The following is a 14344-nucleotide window of genomic DNA, read 5'->3' as shown; positions in this document are numbered from 1 at the left end:
TCCTGTACAGTGCTGTTATGTAGTAAGTAGTTAGTATATAAAATTAAATTTTAAAAAAAATCTCTATATAAAGGTAAAAATTATTTATCCAAGAGAACCATCAACTGTCATTCATATATTAGTTGATGCTCATAACTCTGGAAGTAATAAATGTTGTCTGTCTTTACACGATAAGGATATATCGCAGCCACCACACTTGGCAGGAGTTACCTCCTGTGCCTTATGTGGGGTGATTGGCATAGAAATTACTCCTTTCAGATGTCTTCAACTGAGGGCAGAGCTTTATGTTTCAGACCTTGTGACTTCACTGGGTTTTCAAGTGCGCACCCCACTTCACCGGTGTTTCGTCAACTAGCCCACAGCATCTCAGTGGGGCTTGACAGCAGAACCAGCGTCCTGGAACTGCTTCTTCTGCCTCTCAGGTCTTCACCAATCAGCTCTGCCCCCACTCTCCTCTGCCAGCCTGGTTTAGCCACCGCTCACTTCTCTTTAGCCACAGCCATCTGGATGCCGTCTCTGCCTGTTTCGAGATGTTACTCACCAGGTTCTTGCGGGTTGCCCCCCTGACCCCAAGCATCCGTAGCGCTCTCTAGAGTGACTGTCCTGGGAAGCCCCTGCAACTGACCTCCACTGGTAGGTTCCAGGCTCTCCACCCCCTCTGCTGGCTCTCAAAGATGAGCGACTGATATTTCTCCAGCTTGCGCTCATGTGTCTCCTGAATCCTTTCCTCCCAGGGTACCGTTAGCTCTATGAGGGCCACCTGGCTTGACGCTTGGGATCAGAGCACAATATCTGGTCGGAAGCTGGTGACGGCAATCTCCTCTGGAAACTTGAGTTGCCTTCCGAGGTCAGTCCCCAATCTTGCAGTCGTTTGCCACACCGAGGATCCCTGAACATCCATCCTCCTTGGCTGCCTTCTCCCCAGGCCTGAGAAAGCCGATGAAGCGGCGGTCAGGCTTACTCGGCAGGATGACAGAATGTGCTCCATGTTTGCTGGTCTCTTGCACTGCAGGCAGGAGGGATCCTCTGTCAATCATTGTTGTTGGCAGTACATCATACACGGAACTAATGAGGAACTTTATCCGATGCCCCTCCATATTCCAGATATCCTTCCACTGAGAGATCTTCCCCGGACACTGTCCCACTGGGTCCAGCTGCCCTGCTGTCTCATGACTACTGCCCTGGCTTGCCTGCCCTCTTCCTCCACTTCCCAAATCTCCTTCGGCACCATTCCTCTCCGGTCCTTTGCCTTTGCCTCCTTCCAGCTTGCTCGGGTTATGACTCCTAGGCCCAGCCTCCCCTGGTTCACCGTCCCCATGATGTCTGCATGTTGTAAGTGCTCCTCCACTTCCCTTAGAGCTCTGCCGGCTTTCCACTTCCGTCCTGTCTTGACCGTGATGTCTGCCTGCTGCACAGTCTGGTCGTCACAGTCCCGCAACATCATGGCTAACCGGACTTTGGCTGTTTTAAACTCCTTCACGAGTGATGTAATTGGCAGCTGCAGCTTGCTCCCGGAACTGTAGAGGCCAATAGAGCAAAAGCTTTTGGGGACAGACAGCCACCTCCTGAGGAAGTTGTTAATTTTCCTTTCAAAAGCTTCCACTGCTGTCAAGGGAACCTCGTACACAAGCAGTGGCCACAGGAGCCTTGGAAGGATGCCATGCTGGTAGCCCCATGCCTTGTACTTGCCGGGCAGGCCACTCCGCTCCGGGGCTCTTAGCCACAATTCTGCTTGGTTGAGCATCTCCTTCACACTTGCTTTGTTATTCAGGTTGGCTCTGTACCATCTTCCTAAGCTCTTTAGTGGCCTCTCAGTGACAGTTGGATTGATGTCTTCACCTATCTTAAACTGGAAGTGGTCTTGAATGCGGCCCCGCTTCAGGACTAGGCTTCTGGATTTCGATGGTTTGAACTCCATTCTAGCTGCTGTTTAATCAACAAGTTATACCATGGCATCACATCACTGAATAAGGACACCACAGACTATGTGAAACAACAATGGGAAAAAGAGCTGGGCATTGAAATAACTGAGGACATGTGGCTGAATGCCTGCGAACACAGTTGACCTCTACCAACTGCCAGACCTGGAAAGGCTTCTGCTAGAAAAACCTGATTTTTGGGACTTCCGGTAACATCTCTTCCATGGCAGTCGCTTGAATCACTTACTCTGCCAGGACTGTCAGTTAAACAGCCCTAAATTATCTCAACAAATGGAAACCAGACTACAGAGCCAGAGTAAAGTAACAGACTTTCTACATACAAGCAAAAAAGCGAAAAAAAAACAGACTCTGGAACAGTTACCGAAGGCATTATAAAGACTGGTAAGAGGACGCGAACGCCAACAGCCATGTCACAGCACGCATCATCACAGGATGCTAATCACCATGCTAGAGGAGCATTGGAGATGCTAACCGAGCTAAGGAGATTCCGACAAGAAAATGGTCAAGTATTTAAAGACACTAAGGCCTCGCTCGACCGACTTGAATCACTGGTGAGTGAAATAAATTGAACAGCGAATTGACAAGATGGACGACAGAATCACCGTGGCATAACAAAGGGTGAGTGCGACAGAGGATAGGAGCACCTGGCAGGAGAGGGCATTGGCATACCTGCTTAGGAGGGAGGCTAACATAGCCGCTAGCATTGACGGTTTGGAGAACGCTCAGAGATGCAATATCAGAATTTTCCAGATCAAAGAATCAGCAGAAAAGAACAATATGCATGCGTTTTTATTGCATCTTGTGTGCAAACACAATTCAATTAATTTCAATGCAGTTAAATTCTATTCTATTCTGTTCTATTCAATTCAATTTAATTCGATATATCAGACATATTGAAAATGCAGTTGCTGATATCTGAAATAGGATATTACATTTCCATTAGTCACAATCCCTTTTCAGCAAGTTCAATTGTAGATATCTACAAATGTTATCCTTACTTGTGAAAAAGGAAATACCGATATCTATAAATAAATCACATCAGATAGATCTGTTAATCAGCTTTGACTCGTCAAAATGTAAATGTCAAATGTCAAAATGTGTGTGTATATATATATATATATATATATATATATACATATATATATATGTTATGTCTGGTCAATATGTCATAATGACATGTTGAATCATTTCCATTAGTGAAAAGTAAATCACTACTTGTCAGCCCCACTGATTAAATATTAAAAGGGCTTGCCATACATCATTGTAGAATTTCTTGAAACACTCCCCTTAAGTTATTTTTTTTCCATTGTTCTATTCTGTGTGTTTGTTCATAGTTAACATTTTACTGCTTATACAGTGCAATACAAACATGTTTGGATGCTTTGAATGTTTAAACATAACTAAGCTGGAAATAACTCAAACCCTTTTCCTAAATTTTCAGTGTTTGTACAGTGTAATACAGAAATGTTTTAAATGTTTCTTATTTTTACAATAGAGAAAACTAGTATGTATGCATATTTCACAAAATGTCAAGAGTGCATCCCTCTGGGGGATATAAAACTGATGATACCACTGAAGTGAATGATATTTGGTCTGTGTTTGGATTATCAAGGGCAGAGTAGCCGCATTGATCAATACTTCTTAAGAAGTCAGTTGGATGAAGTCCAGCGACAGGTAGAAAACCACAGTTCGCAGTGTATCAGTAACACTGCCACTGAGGAGGAGGAGGAGGAGGAGGAGGTAGTAAAAGGGGATGCAGGGGAAACTGAGGTTAGCAGGCCAGTCAGAGAGAGAACCATGGAGCAAAAGGTTAGAGTTAGATGGCCTAGGGCAAATGACAGTAAAGAACGGGAGATAGTTAATAGAGATTTGTCAATAATCTTAAGCAGGCTTAGAGGAAATGCAATAGAAAAGTTAGAAAAGATGAGACATATAATTTACTCATATGGTACAGAGAGGTTTCGGGTGCATGAGAGAAAGAGGGGTGAGAGGGTACAGTCAGGTAAGTTTAGGAAGCAAAGAGAAATAGAGAAGTTAGTTAAGGAAAGGAGACAGTTAAGAAAGCACTGAAAAAGGCCACAGAAGAAGAAAGGGAGGGAATTAATGTGTTGCAAGAGGAGTTGAGAAGCAGGCTAGCAGCTCTTAGAAGGGCAGAGCATCTCAGGAAAAAGAGGAGGAAGAAGGAATATGCAGCTTTTTTCAGGGACCCTTTTAATTTTGTTTAGCCAGGAAAAGGGAGGGCAGCTTAAAGCAGCAAGGCTAGGGGTTGAAGAATATTTGAGGAATACAAATTCAGATTTAGAGAAGAATAGAATAGTGGGTTTTCCACCGGATACCCTTCCATTAGGAGGAATAGAGCATGAGATGGATGTCAGGCCACCTAGGTGGAAGGAAGTTCAGGAGGTGGTCTGGCATGCAAAGGCTTCTTCGGCCCCAGGGCCTAATGGAGTCCACTACTGGGTTTATAAAAGTGCATTTGCTACAGTGACATTACTGCACCCATGCAAATGTTTACATTACTGAAAGCAATTTTAAGGACTAACTTTAAATATTTCAAGTTAACCGTTAAAGAATAAATCACCTGGAAAGCTGGTGCTGCTCCACATAATTTAAAAGGTAACTTAGCCTACACAGAATGGAGGAAATGTCCGTGCAGCTGCAGACGGGTGCAGCTGGATGACTGACGCATACATGCTGATTCGGGTGCTATCAGAGCTGATCCGCGCATCACTGTGGCTTAATAATCAACTCAGTCAATAAAAACAACCCGTCCTGTGTTAGGAGTGAATGTCGCTGACAGAAAGAAAGAAAGAAAGAAAGAAAGGAAAAAAAAGATAGAAAAGCAGCGTACACCTCACATATTTATTTCTCACAGTTGTGCACACGTTTGGCTAGCATGCAGAAGCACGGTCTGTTTGTCTGTGTGCCAAGGGTGCGAGCCGCAGCTTCAGCTGCTCAGGTAGAGAGGCTGTGTAACCCAGTGTGTTTTTCGCTAATTCGGTTCTGCAGGTTCTCTGCTGGTACACTGGAGACGGGGATCAAGCAGTTTGTCTCACTCGGGATAGATTGTGCTTTTTTTGGTTCATAGTTTTTGATTGACGGGCGATTTATTCGGCTTTCCTTCCTTTCCCTCGCTCATGAGCACATCATCAAAATGCGCTGTCGTCGCATTATTCATGATGTACAAGGTGGATTGCCAGGAAATATCCAATCTGTCTGTTTAGATTATATGAGATATATTTACACATATGCAGGAGGCCTGAATCTGATCTGACAATATCCGATATCATGTGTTTTTTTTTCCTGTTTACACGTTCATGTTACAGATCTGATCTGTGCCACTTGAGAGGAAAAAATCAGAATTGGGTCACTTGAACCATGTAATGTAAAGTAGGCCAAAGTGCCACAAGTAGTTGTTAACTTAGTAAATTCGTATTTTCAGGATATTAGGTTGTGTCTAAGTACGGCAGGTTTCACAACAGGTTGGCAGAGGCTAGAAATAGGTATTATGGCAGGATGTACAATTTCTCCATTAAAAGTAAAAGTCAGTAAACTGCTTAGGTGGTACAATGTGGAGTTGAATGATGAGGAACAGGTGGTGAAATTTAGAAAAGATTTGGCTGAAGGATTGGATAGAATAGATAAATCAGAACTTCCAGGAAAGTTTAAATTGTGGTGTTTGCAGTTTGGGCTATATCCTAGGTTAATGTGGCCACTGTCAATTTATGAAATTCCAATATCCGTTGTGGAGAGAACTGAAAGGTCGGTTAGCTCCTATATTAGGAAGTGGTCGGGTGCTCCTAGGTGTCTAAGTAATGGTGCATTGTATGAAAAGAGGGTACTTCAGTTGCCAGTATCTAGTTTAACAGAGGAATTTAAATGTACCAAGGTCAGAGGAGAGCTGTTGTTAACTGGGAGTAAGGGCATGGTAGTTAGGAGTGTGGTTCCAAATCCAACCAAGGGGAGGAAATGGAAGCCAAGATCTGCAGTTCAGGAAGCAGAGGCAGCTCTTAGGCATGCAGAGATTTTAGGTAATGTTCAGTTTGGCCGTGGAGGCCTGGGGCTTGGCTCAGGCAAACCGGTATGGAATAAAGCAGGTCCCAAAGATAGAGAAAGAAAAGAAAAGAAAGTTGGTTGTGGAACAGATACGTAGACAGGAGGAGATGATAAGGGGTGCAAAGGTAATGGCCCAGGCTAAGCAGGGACAGTGGTTGAATTGGGAAAGTATTGAGAAGAAGAAGCTTAGTTGGAGGGACCTGTGAAATACTGGAGAAGAATCGTATTAGATTCCTGGTAGGGGCTACATACGATGTGTTACCAACCCCCCAGAACCTAAAGCTGTGGGTAAATGGAGACCCATCATACCCATTGTGTTCAGGTACCGCAACCTTAAAGCACATTTTGTCAGGCTGTAAAGTTAGCTTGTCACAAGGCATACATGGCGACATAAACAGGTGTTGAAAAGTGTAGCTGCAGGCATCGAAGGGAAACGAAGACAGGCAAATTCAGAAGGTTTTAAGAATAGGAGTTTAGCAATTCAGTTTGTTCAGAGGTGTCGTGGGACCAACTAGACGAAACACTGGTGAAAGGAGGTTCCCACCTGATGGACCCAAAGACGTGTTAGTTATCACTGCTCATTGGTCTATATAGTTAAGCCTTGCCATAATAGCTTATCAGAGGGCTTAGGAAGTTTTTCACTGAGTGCTGATCCTTTCTCTAGAGCACAAATTTCTTGTGTTTATTTGAATCATTGTTTTTTTTTTTATTACACATGTATTTCTTGTTCAACAAACATCTGTTTTATAGACATGTCTAATAATTATTTTGTGGCCTTACCAAAACCTGAGCATTGAAAATACCTTAATAAATTAAGATTGATTGGTCTGCCATCATACCCCAAGACAATGGGCCAATATCGCTGACCAGGACATCTATACATATTTGATTGAATCATCAGGTATCGCTAGACTGTGCTGTCTGTGAATAACCAACCTGTTAATAGCTAACTGTTTAATTTCGGCTGAGATTTAGTTGGAGACAACGGTTTACTTCTGCTACTGTATAACTGTCTGCAGCAGCCTGAACTCACTACTGGTAGCTTTGGTTACTGATTAATTCCAACACGTTCTCATCTCAAGTCTTCCCATATTGCTGCTTTGTCAGTGACCTTTATCATCTACATATTACGTGCTAGGTATCCTACTGAGTCTGCTGTTGACGTTCAGGGACAACAAAGCATATGGTAAGGTTTAGACAACAAAAGCACATGGTTAGGTTTAGGCAACAAAAGCACGTGGTTAAGTTTAGGCAACAAAAGCAAGTGGTTAGGTCTAGGCAACAAAAGCAAGTGGTTAGGTTTAAGCAACAAAAGCAGGTGGTTAGGTTTAGGCAACAATAACACATGGTTAGGTTTCAGCAACATAAGCATGTGGTTAAGTTTAGAAAAAAATATGGTTTGGCTCTACATTCATACAAGAAATAAATACCAGATTTGTTGGACCCATCCACCACCCATCCCACCCTCTCTATAGGGTCTTTCCAGCTACATATTACTTCATTACTGGCAGTGTAACTGACGCCATCCTGCGGCATGTCATACCACTGTGACAGGTTCTGTCTCACTGTTATAAACTGATGCCACCCATCCCTAAATCATTCTGCTATGACAGGTTGTATCATACCACTGCAAAAGCTGCATTTGGCATTGGTGTCTTATTTGAAAATCACTGGTACAGCGGCAGTATTAGACAACTTCTAAATGAGAAAGGACTGTTAATTCACAACCCGTACAGTTGTCACGAATGTTGAAAGCTATAGACAAAAACTGTTTTGTACCAGGCCATAAACATGTTTATCTTATAAATTTGGCTTTCTTATTTTATTTTTCAGTTTTCAGTCTGATTGATTTGAAATCTTGACACACATCCTTATATAAATAGATAGTGTAATAAAATGAATGCACATATAATTTGTCAACTCTATACTATTTTTGGTTAAAAAAAAAAAGCTTAAAACAATAAGCTAAGTGAAAGTACTAGAATAAACTGGTGGAGATGGCCTCATAGTGTATTGTATATTTCTGGCCATAACACATTTTGCATACAGTGTACATTTTTGTGGAATCTAGGACTCATTTCTACATTTGCTCTCTTTTGTATAGCAAACAAGCACATTAGTAAAGCAAATCTTTGCATATTTCTACTGTTTAAAAGTTGTGCCAGCATAGAGACAAAACTTAGTTTCTGAATGTAAGACAGGAATATATAATTAAGGCCTCTAACATAATGATCTATACTCCTACAAGCTGTAGAAAGAAGAAAGACAAATTTCTTTACCACTTTCCACTCATGCAGACCACAGCATTTGGAGCAATGTTTGAAATTCTCATTTGTAATTCAGAATTTAGGTTTCTTAGGGTTATAAAATATGTGCTTTTGATTCAGATAATTAGCTGCTGCTGTGATAAAAACCAGCAGTTAAGCAGACTCAGGAGTGAGTAGGCCACTGCAGTTCTCGTTCATAACGTGACATCCCGAGAGGCCTTCTCACCATCTGCTGAGGGACCAGACCATTTCTCTGCAGCCCGTCATCATGCTGCCCATTGTTTCTTGTTTCTCTCCCATCTCTGTCTTTCGCCTCAGCTCACAAACTCAGTCTGTCTTTGTTTAAGGCCTCTAAAGTGTGGACTTCAGTCATGTGAAATCAAGCTGAGCACATTTACAAGAGCAGGGAAGTAAGCTCTTATTCTCCTCTTTGTCAAAAGTCGGGGGGAAGCTCTCTCAGACAATGATACATATTTCTAGATACACAGTTAATGATCTGGTGCAGAAACAGTACTGATTCAATATGATAAATTCAGCTGTGATTTTAAATTAAGTTCATATACAATATGCTTTTATTAGGGACCTCAGCCGAAGGGCGAGGACCCTATTGTTTCTGGTACATTTATCTTACTATCTTATCTTACTATATAATGACGAAAACTCTTGTCTGTCTGTGTGCGTGTCTCTGTGTGTGTCTGTTCCATGTTTTTCTCCTCACTGACTTGGTCAATCCATGTGAAATTTGGCACAGTGATAGAGGGTAATGGGTGGATGCGAATGAAGCAATCAATTGGACAAAGGGGGAGGCTAAAGCAACTGATTGAAATTGCAAACTTTGAATGGACATACAGTACAGGCCAAAAGTTTGGACACACCTTCTCATTCAATGCGTTTTCTTCATTTTCATGACTATTTACATTGTAGATTCTCACTGAAGGCATCAAAACTACGAATGAACACATGTGGAGTTATGTACTTAACAAAAAAAGGTGAAATAACTGAAAACGTGTTTTATATTCTAGTTTCTTCAAAATAGCCACCCTTTGCTCTGATTACTGCTTTGCACACTCATTCATAGCTCATGTTTTGCGTTCTCTCATTTTAGGCGTTTGTGGAAGCTACTTGGCCGAGTTGGAGTCAATGGACCTCTGTAATGATGGTAAGTAGACTAATAGGCTACATGTATGTGATTCTCTCAGCCACTCTTATTTTGTCTCCAGTCTGTTTCAATAGGAGGCAGCAGTGCCTCTATGGGGGATTACTGGTCCTGCCTTACTGGAGACCTTGCACTGACTGGAAATGTTAATTAGATGGGTGGGAGTGTCGAGTGCATATAGCATATTCAGTGTCTCGCTATTTTGCTAGGAGCTGTTTATGGTGGCCTTATTTTGTTAATTCTGTCTGTATTTCTCCAGAAATGCCAATATGCAACTCCAGCCCCTACCACACTGTGCCATCACAGCAAGCAAGGAATGGTATGTATTACTCATCTTAAATGTTTGTTTGTTTTTTGTGCAAAATTCTGCAATTCATGTTCATGTCCACAATTAATGATGTGTGTCCTTTCTTTTAGATTTCGGTGCCAGCTACGCACATGGCTCCAGGTCAGGTGACTTCAGGTCACCTGGCCTAGGTAAAGATCCCTATATTCCCATTGTAACTGAGTACACTTGTTACAAGACTGCTACTAATAGTCAAGTCAAAGTTTTCCCCATTTCCCAGTATCACAAAATGTATGTCTCAAAGGACTGGACATAAAATAATGAGATGATTGCTATCTTTTTTCACCCTTGTCCATTAACTGCAATGAAATTGCACATGTAGCATTCATAAAATACACAGTGACCTAAAGTGAATGCTGATGCCATGTTGTTGGTATATTAAAGGTTCAGCTCCACAAATGTCACGTCGAAGATTCCATGGAGGGGAATCCAGCCAAGTGTTGAAAGGCAAATATCATTTTCTGATCAACTTCTTACCCTTATTGATGCTCTCTGAATTGAGAAACATATCCCTTGTGACTTTCCCATGTTTGTCCTGGTTTTTTCATGTAATTTGTCATGGTGTTTAGGCCTAAAATTTAAGCACTTAATGGTTACTATAAATAAAGGGTGCAAACAGTTAAGTTAGTTAAGTTGCTTAGTGTAATTCTAAATGATTGAAAATGGTGAATCTACCCTTGAAATTTAATGTAAAATCAATTGTTTTTCTTCAAGACATTGCTTCCAACAAAAACACCAAGATGCTTATGGAGCTACTCATGGAGGTGAAGCAAATGTCACGGGACATTCAGTTTTTAAAGACTGAACATTAGATACACCTTGAATATTCATGGGACTGGACCTGACTCACAGAGAGAAGAGAACTTCCCCATCGTGCTGCCGCTCACCAATGAAGAGCAGTTTGATGAGGCTGAAGCTGCACTGAAGGAGGAAACAGTCCGTCAAAAGCTGGTGAACAATTTTTACACTAAGCATTTCCTCTATAATCTGTGAAGGCTTCAATCTTTTCTGCAGGCATTTGCAGGTATCCGGTGGATCTTTAAAAAGTTTTAAAAATCTTAAATTTATTGTTTGAAATCAAAGGGCTTATAATGTCTGGAATTGTAGGAGTGGAGGCATTAAATTTGTTTTTCACTTGGTTGTGTGTTTGACAGAGAAATATTGTGAAAATAGCCGATCTACAATCTCAGATCGATGCGGGATAATATTTCTTTCTGAGTCAATATTTGGCTGTTTTTTTAGCCAATGATTGCCAATTTGTTTGATGGCATTGTTTGTCGATTAGTTTTGACACAGTAATGGTCTTATTTTTTTACTTAGAGGTAATAAAAAGGTCTTACAATTCATTAAATTTGTACTTTAAAAATGAGCTGATACCCTGTCCATTTGACATAGCACACTCACTTTACACACACGCACGCACACTAACCATTTTCTCTCTTATCTGTTCAGATTACCCGCCTGGCATTAGTCGGAGGGACCAACTCGGACATGATGATCCGGCGAATGCTATCCTCTACCATGACAAACAGTCTAGCCAGCATCTTCAACTGGGCGGGAAAGGGACTGAAGAGGGCCTTCAAAGACACGCTAATGCAGGACTGCATGTTTGGTGAGCCTGCATCTCAAAATACTATGTTTACTACTTTGCAACGGATTTGGCAAATATTGAAGTTAATTTATATGTATTTTAAATTTGATTATCTCAAATAAATAAGATTGGATGCATTTTCCTCACCATGGAATGAGCCATTTATTTATGTAGAATACGGCTCATTCCATGGCTGTTCGTCAATTTGACCGCAAGTTGCCGTAATTCCCATACACTGTAAATCCTAATTCGCTCACTCAACTTAAAAATTTATTGGAAACAGCCTGCACTCAAAACTTTTAGTTTAGTACATTGCAGTAACATGAAAGTTTTGAGTACACCTGACACAAAATAACTGTGTCACATGACCCTTGTCTGACTGGACATTTATGTCAGTTCAACATAACTTTTTTAATCACACAACAAAATAATTTGTGTTTTGTGAGCATTTATTTTTATGTCATATTAACAGGAAATATATGTTATATGACATAATTTTTTTTTATGTTTATTGGGCATAAACAAAATAACTTAGTCATTTTACGTATAAACAACAGTTATATATTGTAATTTTAAAGTCAAATTAACAACATTTTTCATTATTCAGCTAAATCCCAATTAGCTCACTCTACTCAAATATTTATTGGAAACAGCTTGCACACTAAACTTTTCAGTACAGAAACATGAAAGTTATGAGTACACCTAACTCAGAATAAATGTGTCACATGACCCTTGTCTAACCAGAGATTTCTGTCAGTTTAACATAACATTTTCAATCAATTGATGAAATAATTTGTGTTTTAAGAACTTAAAAGTTTATGTCATATTAAGTTGGAATATCTAGTATACATAACACAAAGTTATTGAGTTGTTAAATGTAAATATCAATGGTTTTTCAACACAAACACAATGATGGGACTAAACCAAATTATTTTGTGTACAGTTAACTAATACGTATTACAGTTTTATAGTCAACTTAACATTACGTTATTCATTTTCCAACCAGTATTTTTTTAGTGCAATTTACAAAAATCTTTTAAAATACGGTGACACATTTGTAATTGTTCATTTGAACTATATATTCTCTGCTGTTTAAACCTATTAATTTTCTTTTACAAAACGTCTGTCATTGTGTGCATTAAGCATAAAATATTTAGGTTTTAAAACGTTATTAAACCAGTGTTCCATACATACAAAAAAAAATGTGTCAAAATATCTAAATTTGTCATACTAAATGTACTATAAAAATTAAGTTAACTTCACACATTTTTGTTATACTTACATATTGAATCTTTTCTGCCATACCCCCATGTTTTTTTTACTTATGTTAAACAAAAACTGTAAAATAGTGTTGATAGTTTTACAATGACATTTGAACTATACACTTCCTGCTTTATATACTAAATATATTTATTTTTACACCACTACTGTTAATGTGTGACGCAGACAAAAAAGATTTGTGTTTGGAACCTATAATCTATTTCATTAAGTGTACAAATTGCTTTTATGTCAGTATAACTATTCCTACTGATGTGAATATACTCAAAAGTTGATATGAACCAGCATTTATGTTGACACTAGTTGACATTCACTTATCTAAAAACAACTCAAAATAAATTTTGGAAACACCTTACACTCAAAAATAAATATATCTAACGTAAAAATGTTGGGTGGCATTAACGCATTTCTCTACTAGGAGTAATCAATTATGCCATGTCTCATTACATTTTACTGTTCATACAAACTCCCATGGTGTCTCAACATTCTCACTGCTAATACAAAATACAAGGTTATGTAAGAAAAACTCTGAACATAATGGTCTAAAGTTTATCTTTTTTAATTTTGCAAGGGCCGCAATCAGGGTCAATAGCTCAACATCTTCATGAAACAACTGCAACAATTTCAACATGTCTGCAAGTACCTGTCTTCTATTTACCATGGTGATCAATCCTGACCTAAATTGACACTTTCTTTGCTAACTACGCAACTGATTTTGCTTTGGGTAGCTTGTAGTTTTTGAGTTGTGTACAGAATAAGCAAATATGATAGAACGTGTTAATCAGGGAGACTGTATTTTGGAATTTTGGACAGAACCAGGCCTGCGGTTTCCTCCTGCTTCCATTCTTTATGCTAAACTGAACTAATCCCCTCCTGGCTCCAGCTCTGTACTTGAAAGCAAATAAGTGTATTTCCCCAAATAACTATTCCTTTAACTGATCATGAAAGCTGACAGGGTGCCATGCCATTTTAGATACAGTATACAATCAGGGCTAGAACAGCTCAACATCTCCAAAACAATTTCAACATTGTCTGTACTTGTTTGTACACTACTGTAGCTTATTTTTTAAGGACAGCGTCTTGGGTTTCAGTTTGTCTCCACCCACATTCAGAAGGACTTTCTGAATGAACTCGAACGTATACGTCATGCCTTTTGGGTACTCAGCCTGGAGGACATACAACAAGCCATACAAGTACAGGAGTGTATCAGGCCAGCACTCAGTCTCCTGCAAGACAATCTGATCCTGGAGGAAGACCTTGACTTCACGGGGATGGTATGGCACCATGTTTACATCCTCACTGTCAGCAATGATGGACTCAGTGGCAGTAGATCTCTTAATGGTAGGATCACCCTCCTGGAAAATGTGCCAAAAAATGTACAATTACAACTTTGATTAAATACTCAGTCTGTTCTGGACACATCATTTGTTTTCTTTTTTGTGTATTTTATTATCTCACAAGTCTATCACAGAATAAAAAATCTTAACACACAGCCTCAGTACTAGAAATAGTTACAATATTTGTCATGTTGCCAATAAGTGTGCCCAACTGAACATCTATATGTTATCTACATCATATTTTTGAGGGTTAGGTGGGAGCCAATCAGAGCACCCAGAGGAAACCAACTTGAAGATGGGGGGAACATCATGCAAACTCTTCATGGAAAGGACCAGTGGTAGTTGGCCAGGATTTAAACTATTACAATCTAAT

General features: G+C 39.9%; 1 long non-coding RNA gene across 1 annotated transcript; it reads left to right on the top strand.

Moving 5' to 3' along the window:
• The first annotated feature begins 9366 nt into the window (after window positions 1-9366).
• On the top strand, window positions 9367-9907 carry LOC125894730 (uncharacterized). The gene is made up of 3 exons (XR_007450106.1): window positions 9367-9422; window positions 9679-9738; window positions 9837-9907. It is a non-coding gene; the product is annotated as an uncharacterized LOC125894730 (long non-coding RNA).
• Window positions 9908-14344: the final 4437 nt, after the last annotated feature.

The sequence above is a fragment of the Epinephelus fuscoguttatus genome, linkage group LG9 (genome assembly GCF_011397635.1).
Source record: "Epinephelus fuscoguttatus linkage group LG9, E.fuscoguttatus.final_Chr_v1".
Taxonomy (NCBI): Eukaryota; Metazoa; Chordata; class Actinopteri; order Perciformes; family Serranidae; genus Epinephelus; species Epinephelus fuscoguttatus.
The sequence above is the reverse complement of the archived record's forward strand: the minus strand, read 5'-3'. Positions and strand labels throughout refer to the sequence as shown.